Genomic DNA, 8,690 nt, shown 5'->3' on the forward strand with positions numbered 1-8,690 from the left:
AGGTCGGGAAGGATTGCCCTCACCGCTACCTACTGCTTGATGACATGTATCTGAACTCGTCGTAAGTTGCTGTAGTTAAATCCATGTGCATGATTGATTAAATATTCATAAAAAGAAGATCAAGGTTAAGGAGCTGGTTCTGATAGCTATCATGGTCTCGGTCTCTCCTAGCAGTGATTAGCCCTGATTATCCTCACTGTGCTACCGATATAATAATTACTCAAGGTGTTTCTAGTGACGAGGGCTTTAAACAAACCACGTACACACTGACTAAACCCCTCCCCCTGGCTCCCGGCCATGGGGTCGGGGGTCAGGGACGCTCTGACGACAGGGGCCCCCTCATCAGTGTCGGCGCGTAAAGCAAAGATCACGATCGACGTTACCCCCAGCGCACTCGTCCTTGATCTGACATGATTCTAACGTCTTCACATCGCGCTGGTATCCGTTTAATCTGTGTAGCCCCCGATCCCGCCATGCCCTGCTACGCGACTGGGCGTCAAAAGCCATAATCTCTTGAGTGTAGGACGCTCTTAGCGCTAAGCTTAACTACTTCAGACTTTCGGGTCGGCGGTGAGAACAATGCCGGGGCCTTGGGGAGGGAGGCTCAGCCCAGAGGACATTTGTCAGCGCTCTTCGTGTGTTTACTGTTGGTCGACTGCGTTTGTCAGGGCTTGCTCAAGTCGTGGACGGCCGATGGAGGGTTTTGGGAAATACAAAGTGACAGCCTTCATCGTTGAGGCAGTAGTTTGAAGGACAAGCATTTGTAAGAACCTGTTATTTTAAGGCAGGACCTGAAGGGCCTGTAGCTGTGAGGAACTGCAGATGTAAGGTCCTGTATTTCTAAGCACCTGTATTTCTAAGGACCTGTGTTTGTAAAGATGTGTTTATAATGACATGCAGCTGTAAAGTCCTGTATTTGTATGGCCTGAAGCAGCTAGAATGGGGGTCCAGGAACCATCACAGTCTTTGTCAGTCAACCCAAGCGGTGAATTTATTTGGGGACGCTTAAGTTCATGTTTAGTGCACGGCTCCACAAATGAGGACTGATGGAGAAACGGACAACCCGATTATCCGCCCCTTACTTGGAGTGTCTGTTTTTCAATATGTATGCTAATAAAGCGAACCGTCTGGAGGCTCAGCGTGTCATCGTCTTAACCTTTCCAATATCTTTTTTTGATCCGTGTCATAAGCCAGTATCACAGACACACCATCAACGCCCTAGCATCCAGACGATCATCATTAAACCCTCTTCCTGCCCATGAATACAGTACGACTGGCTTAATTAGATAGCATACAGGCCTTACCTCCCGCTACTTAAACGCACATAATACACATAACCTCTCCGCAGTACAAAGAAAGCGCAAATTGAACTCCGGGTGGTAACCACTGCAACCGACATTGCCCCCCCCCCGCCCTGAGTAGCGTAAGAAGGTCAACAAGGCCGCCGCATTACACTGCATTAGCGGAAGGGAGACATACTGCTTTAATATTTCAGCCTTTGAGGGGACAAGCGGCGAGACTGTGACCTCTGAGGAGGAGGAGGAGGAGGAGGAGGACGAAGGCCGGGTTTGTCGTTAAGCCGGGAGGGCTCGCTCTCCTGCAGCCATACTGGATTCCTGGACAACCATGCTGGTTGTGTTGGTTTAAAGAAACGGCCCGTTAGCATTGTTGGTAATGCAGCAGGACGTCTGATTCCCAGGCGCAGGCTGGTGGGTAAGAACCTGCCTACGGCTCCCCTGTGGGCACCAGCCCCCTACCTCTTCTTTAATGACGTGGATCGTTGGATCAAAGCGTCTGTTGAATGGTAAACGTAAACGTCAGCGCTGTAGGCCTAGCGGCGTGGTGGTTAGTCTTCGTGGTGAGGCGAGGTGATTATGTTACTGAAGGAGACGTGTGTTTGAGTGTAAAGGTTTGGCTTGGCTTATTGAAGTGCGCCCACTTTAGTCACAATGAAGGCGAACATTGACTTTGAACTTCAATAACCTACAGGCACAAAGCACGTTAGTAGTTACACTGAAACATTGAAATACCATGCAGTGTTGCGCGTCTTAAAGAGTCTGACTGACTGACTGACTGGAATTTGGTCAGTGTCTGTCCCTCTTCCTCTGTCGACCTCCACCCATGTCTATCCATATTTATCAATCTACTTCTCTATCTCTACTTTTCTCTGTCTATTTATCATTCTGTCTATCTTCTATTTCTATCTCTATTTCTGTAGCCATATATGTCTCCATCACTATGTCTATATTTATCTATCTGTCTCGATGAATCCTTAGGTCTGTCTGTCTGTCTGTCTGTCTGTCTGTCTGTCTGTCTGTCTGTCTGTCTGTCTGTCTGTCTGTCTGTCTGTCTGTCTGTCTGTCTGTCTCTCTGTCTGTCTCTCTGTCGGTATCTCTGTCGGTATCTCTGTCGGTATCTCTGTCGGTATCTCTGTCGGTATCTCTGTCTGTATCTCTGCCTGTCTCTCGGTATCTCTGTCTGTCTCTCGGTATCTCTCTCTATATATATCAACCTTTATGGACCTGGCGGTCTTCTTACTCACTCCTGCCATAATAAACCCACGGTTCTCTCCTTTTTTTGTGCCTCGTTATGTTTATGAGCTCTTTTCCTCTTTTTCCCTCCCCACTGATTTATTACGCTACTCTTCCACATTCCTCTCCAGCTCTTCCTCTCTCTCTCTTTCTTTCCGTCTCTCTCCCACCTCGCTGCATCCAACCCCAACAGAACTGAGATGATGGAGAGAGTGTGAGACAGAGATTCTCTCATCCATGTGTTACACTTTGAAGCAGATTTACAAGCTCTGCATATTTTTCATTGTGACAAAATTGCCACAAGCCCTAAACTCCTGGCCCACCAAAAGAAATAACAACAAAACATATGTGAAAAAAGATCAAAGCCTGTGACAGATGGCTGGTTCCCCACGTCGGGATGCCTCCAGGTGTCTGGAGTGGAGGTGCACTCTGCAGTGTACGCCCGCTCCCTAAAGAACTCCAAATGAACCCCATTAGCCCTAGCGTGACTTCCAATCTGCAGGTTCCCGCTTCCAATTCCCGCTGCGCGGTTTTGCGCATGAAATGGTCTCACTGAATGAAGAGGGAAATAACCGCGAGAAATGGCAGCGAACACTACCATAAAACACTAGAGTAGAATACCAAAATCTGTCATCTTTTCCACAACCCCACAACAAAAAGGCTGACTCTGAGAACCAGAAGAGTGACTTCTTGGTTTGTGTTTCTTTTGTCCTTCGATGTTTTTTTTTCTGGCAAAACAAATATGCTGGACACCAGTCTGAAGGTTGTGATTGGTCTGGATCATCAGCAGCAGTAGACATCCCCTTTAAAGCCGCTCGGTTGCCTCAAAAAATTAACGGATGAGCGTGAAGGGAGAAGGGATGGAAACACTATATGGCCTATATGGTAGCTCATTAAACATGGATGGATGAGTGCCAGGAGACCTACACGGATGTCCTCCCCTTCCTTCAGGCCTAATGAGCGGATCCATACTTGTCGATGCACCTTGTAAGCACTGGGCTTTGAGCATGTAGGACAAAAGGATAATCTAATATTTATTAAGACTTAGAGGAACCAACGAACAAATGTCCCTCGGCCATGCTTGTTAGATCAGTGCAAAAGAGGAAGAATCACAGAACTTTTTTTCCCCATGCGTGGGGTTAATTAGCTTATAGCATTAACAAGCCATTACCGAATCAACCGGTTTTGTGGCGTAACAAGCGGAAGTGTCGACCAGTTGATACAGTCCACAGGGTAGACCTATCTGTTAAACACCTGGGCGGACACTCCCACTTGTGATGTCACAACGTTCCTTTTGAGAGGGCTTGTGAGGGCCAATCACTGTCACCCCCTGGGGGTCCAACAGGGGGTCCGGGCGTGATGGTCACCAGCTCCCCTCGCCAGCAGCTCATCGGATGTGGAAGCAATGGAGACGGGGCGTCACGTAGAGCCATTCTGCCGTTTTATTACAGCTGTTAGTTAAATCGCAGAGGGTAACGCGGGCTTCCTCATTTCACGCACAGCAAGGAATAAGATGAGGCGGGGGGGGGCTAACGACCTGAATTCAAATGGGGTATGAGGGCGTCACGGGGGGGGAAGGGGAGGGCTGGAGTAGTGACTACAGTGTTTGACTCACAGCACTCCAAGGGACTGGGCTTGACGCACCATATCAGCAGCCTTTAGAGCGGGAAGTCCTGACCCTGACCTGCTCCCGCTCCGGTCTGTGTTCACTGAAAACCTCTCTGGGTGGAAGCGATCTGCCTAACGACCCGTTGACCAAACGGTATCGGCAGGTGTGTCCCCCATCCGCCCCCCCGAAGCCAAACCACCCCCCGTTGGGAGAAGTATGTTATTGATCGCCCTGCGTTGGGAATACAGAGTAACGCTGGTGATTGGAAAACTCAAATCAATTGGCACATGGCTTAGGTTTGACACAGAAAGGTCCCGCAGAGGTCAGGGCATCATGAAGGAAACGCTGGTAAGAGCTTTTACCGGTTCAGAGGGCTGTGAAGGGCTGGCTGGTCAACCAACCCACTACCTCTTACTACCTCTTGGTACAGCCCACACTCTCATTAGTGATGTCATAAATTGGCATTGATTTTGGGATGGCTTATAATGGCTAATTAACATCCCACCTGATCAAATTGGGGAGCTCTTTAAGGCCCCGTTTACACAAGGACACTTGCGGGTAAAAACGACAAAATATTTTATCGGTTGTGCCTTTCGTTTAGATGGGGACGGCGTTTTTGGGGCTTAAAAACGCAAAAATCTGAAACCACCCTCCAGAGCGGAAAACTTGAATACGCTCCGCCGTAGCGTTTCCGTCTACACTGCCAAGACGCAAAACTCTGCTCAGATCTGCTCACGTCGCGTACGCGTCTACGTCACATACATGCCCCAGTACAGGGAAATAAACAAACATTTTGGATTATTTCCATGCGTCGGACCGTCAAGCTGCTCTGGCAGTTCTAATGAACTTACAGGAGTCTTTCCATGAAATGTACAGGATCTGTACAGTATTACTGAACAGAGAGGGATCTGAAATTATGTTTTCGTTTTCGCGGCGCAGATAAGAGAAGCAGGAAGATTCTACGCATGCGCTCAGACATGGCGGTGTTGTGTGATAGTGTATCACAGCACCACCTAGCCGCCTGACATGCATACCCAATCGAATTCCACACACTTTTGCGTTACCGTGTGCACGCAGATTTCCTCCCGAAAACGCTAGTCTAAACGCGGAATAAAAAGTGAAGACGCGACGCCACTTTTGCGTCTTCTGTTCAGACCGTCATCATGTAAACGTAGCCTAAAACAGGCTAACTTCTCTGGTTAACACTGTGTTAAGCTTGTAGTCTTGACTTGACTGTGTGTGTGTTAAGCTTGTACGAACCCTCGTCAACTTCCAAACATCCAAAAGAAAACACCAAACAAATGTGCAAAGCAGTTTCTTCCTGTGTGGAAAGAAGCCGTCAGCCTGTGATTAGCATTAGCATGAGAGCACTGCACTTTGTTGGAGAAGCGAAGGGTGATTATTGTTCTCCCTCCCACTGACTCACCACGAGGAGTGCTTATTTGGTAATTGACGGCTCGAGAGAGAGGTTTGCTGGATATGCTAATGAGGAATGAACCAGCCAATCACAGTCCTCGTTCTGAGTTAGCTCCCAGGGGAGGGGATGGTGCAATGTCGCGTCTAAAGACCTCCTAGCATAGTGCACATCTGACCGATATTTCCCTTATTTGTATTCATTTACATTTACATTCATGGCATTTTGCAGAGGATTTCAACCAAAACGACTTATAGTATGTACATTTATCATAAGAAGGTGAAACAATATATCGCTGTCGGTACAGTGAAGATGTTCATAGAACCACGTGCAAAGCATCACCAACAAGGTGATTGGTTGTGCCGACTCACGAGTGAACCAATCTGAAGCCGCAGGGTTCAATGCGAGTCATGGTAAACACCACCCCCGCTCCACCTTCAGCGTGGATTAATAGTCATATAGCATTCGACCTGCAATAGGCAGTTTCTAAAATGAATGTAAAGGCTGTACCCGTTAGTCGGTAATAAGGCTGCCCGCCGCCACCGCCGCCAGCTCTGTTCCATTACCCAGAGGGCTCTGACCTGCTTGACCTGCTGCCCCTCAGAAGGGGAGGGGAGACACAGCACAGACACAACAGAGACACAATATACACACAACTGAGTGGAGACACCGTACAGACACGGCAGAGACGGAACAGAAACACAATGTACACACAACGGAGACCCAACTGAGTGGAGATACAGTACAGACACAGAGAGTAGAGACATAACAGAAGCACAATGTACACACATTAAAGACACAACTGAAACTCGTTATGAACAAGTAGATAATCAACAGAGACTCAATAAAATCCAATATACACAAAACGGGGTAACAACTGAGTTGAGACACGGTACAGACCCAGTAGAGACAAAAGAAACACAATAGAGAGAAATCTTAAACAATTCATGAACAAGTATAATCAACGGAGACGCAATAGAAACACAATAGATACAACTTGTACACAGAAGCATAGAAACGCAACAATGTTTTGGAACCGCAGAAACACAATAGAGGCACACTATTCACATGATGCCATTGAATTCAAATTAAATCGACATGCATAGTGTTAACTTGCTGACTTATCATTAGATGAGTCGACTACCCAAACAGCTGTAGATAATGGTATGTGGGCTAGCCAACTGTATTCCGTGGTCAAAATAACTTTATGAGCATGTTGAACGTCGTCGTAACTTTAATTTGTTAGACATATATTCAACATATATTATTTACAGTCTGGCAGCTGCACTCTATAGAGTCATAATTTTTTCAGTACGTCTACACAATAGATGAATTACAACATACCCTTCCTTAAACTAGCTTTATACCGGAGACGTCTTACTTTTCCAAATGTTCCCAATGGATATAAATGGTTGTTTAGAAGTGTATTCCAGCAGCTCTACAACACTGCAGCTCTACACATATACTATATATAATACAGGTTAAACTGACTTTACATAGACTATATATTACACAGGTTAAACTGATTTTACATAGACTATATATAACACAAGTTAAACTGACTTTTCATAGACTATATATAACACAGGTTAAACTGATTTTACATAGACTATATATAACACAAGTTAAACTGACTTTTCATAGGCCGAACATAATACAGGTTAACTGACTTAAAGAGAAATATTATGGTGTTTTCCCAACAAGTAAACATAGTATATGAGTTCCATAAAACATGTTTTTGAAGCTGTTTTCTTCTATTGTAAATATCCCTTGATTTCGTGCTGCTAGCCTTTTAGTGAGATCAGAGAGTGTTGAGAAGGATAGTAATAAAATATGTTTGGTAAGAAGGATATAAGAAGAGAGACCCGCAGTGAATTCAACCCGGTCCACTTGACATCGGGTAGGTGCATGACAGTGGTAGGCCTACCGTAAAAGTTCAATAGCCCAGTTTTTTATTTCTTTCAATCACTGAACTTTCAAACAAAACTCTTGCTCAGCAAAGATGGGAAATACTTTAAAATGTATTATTTAAACCAGTATGAAGGGGTGAGATGGCTGTGGTGTCAAGGAGCCACTGGGCCCAGCCACCAGTACCACTGGTGGCCCTCTTTTCTCTTGGCTCATGCTAGGCCTCTGATTTTTGTAAGCCCCAAACAAAAAATCACATTGTCTTGGGCCTACGCCGATCGGCGGGCCTATCATGAGCCAAAAAAATAATATAAAGCCGCAGGTAAGTCCGTGCATTAGGCGGCCTTGCCCGCCGGAGCTTCCGGACTCCCGGATTCAGCTCCCGGAGTACACCCGCCGGAGCTTTGGCGGCAGTCCGGTGGGGGGAGCTCGGCGGCAGTCCGGCAGCTCAGCTCCGGGAGTTCCCCCCGCCGGAGCTGCTCGTCTGCTGGTCGTCTGCTGGTCCACAAAATCTTATGCCGCGTTTCCACTGCAGGGTGCGGTACGGTTCGGTTCGCCTCAGTCCGATAGGGAGGGGGGGGGTATAGCCCAGCTCAGTTCCGAGGTCGCGTTTCCACCGCCGACAGAACCCTTTAAGGTAGGCCGGATGTCGATCGCCGCGGCAGCTACGTAAACATCGTAAACAACGTCTTCCTCCCCAAGAATGCAGAGGAACGTCTCCACCTCCTTGTTCGCCCAAGCAAGCGTTTTACGCGACATGTTCATTGTAAAGAATAATACCTCGAGGCTACTGTTTGTTTGTTTTTATCCCCACGTCGCCCGGAGGTGACGATTCTGTCGACCAATCAACGGAGGGGGTGTGTAGCTCGAATTTTTCTGGTACCCTTTCAGGCGTCTCGTCTCGTTTTCAGTACCCCAACGGAGGAGTCCTGAAAACGAGGGCAAAACGAGTACGGCTCAGTCCGGGTCACGCCCACTTTTGGCGGTGGAAACGCAATCCGAACCGCACCTTTGCGAACCGAACCGTACCAAACCCTGCAGTGGAAACGCGGCATTAGCTATGCTCGGATTGGAAGGGGACGGGGAAGTGGGAGGTAATATTCAAATGTGCCCCCTTCCTACGTAGGAGGGGTTCGCCGTAACGTACTCATTCATTTGGTAACTGTAGGCAGGGTACTTTCAGAAATGCATGTCTCAGTTCTCAAAGTTGGTATGCTTGTGGGAACAC

Source organism: Gadus morhua, chromosome 17, assembly GCF_902167405.1.
Source record: "Gadus morhua chromosome 17, gadMor3.0, whole genome shotgun sequence".
Classification (NCBI taxonomy): domain Eukaryota; kingdom Metazoa; phylum Chordata; class Actinopteri; order Gadiformes; family Gadidae; genus Gadus; species Gadus morhua.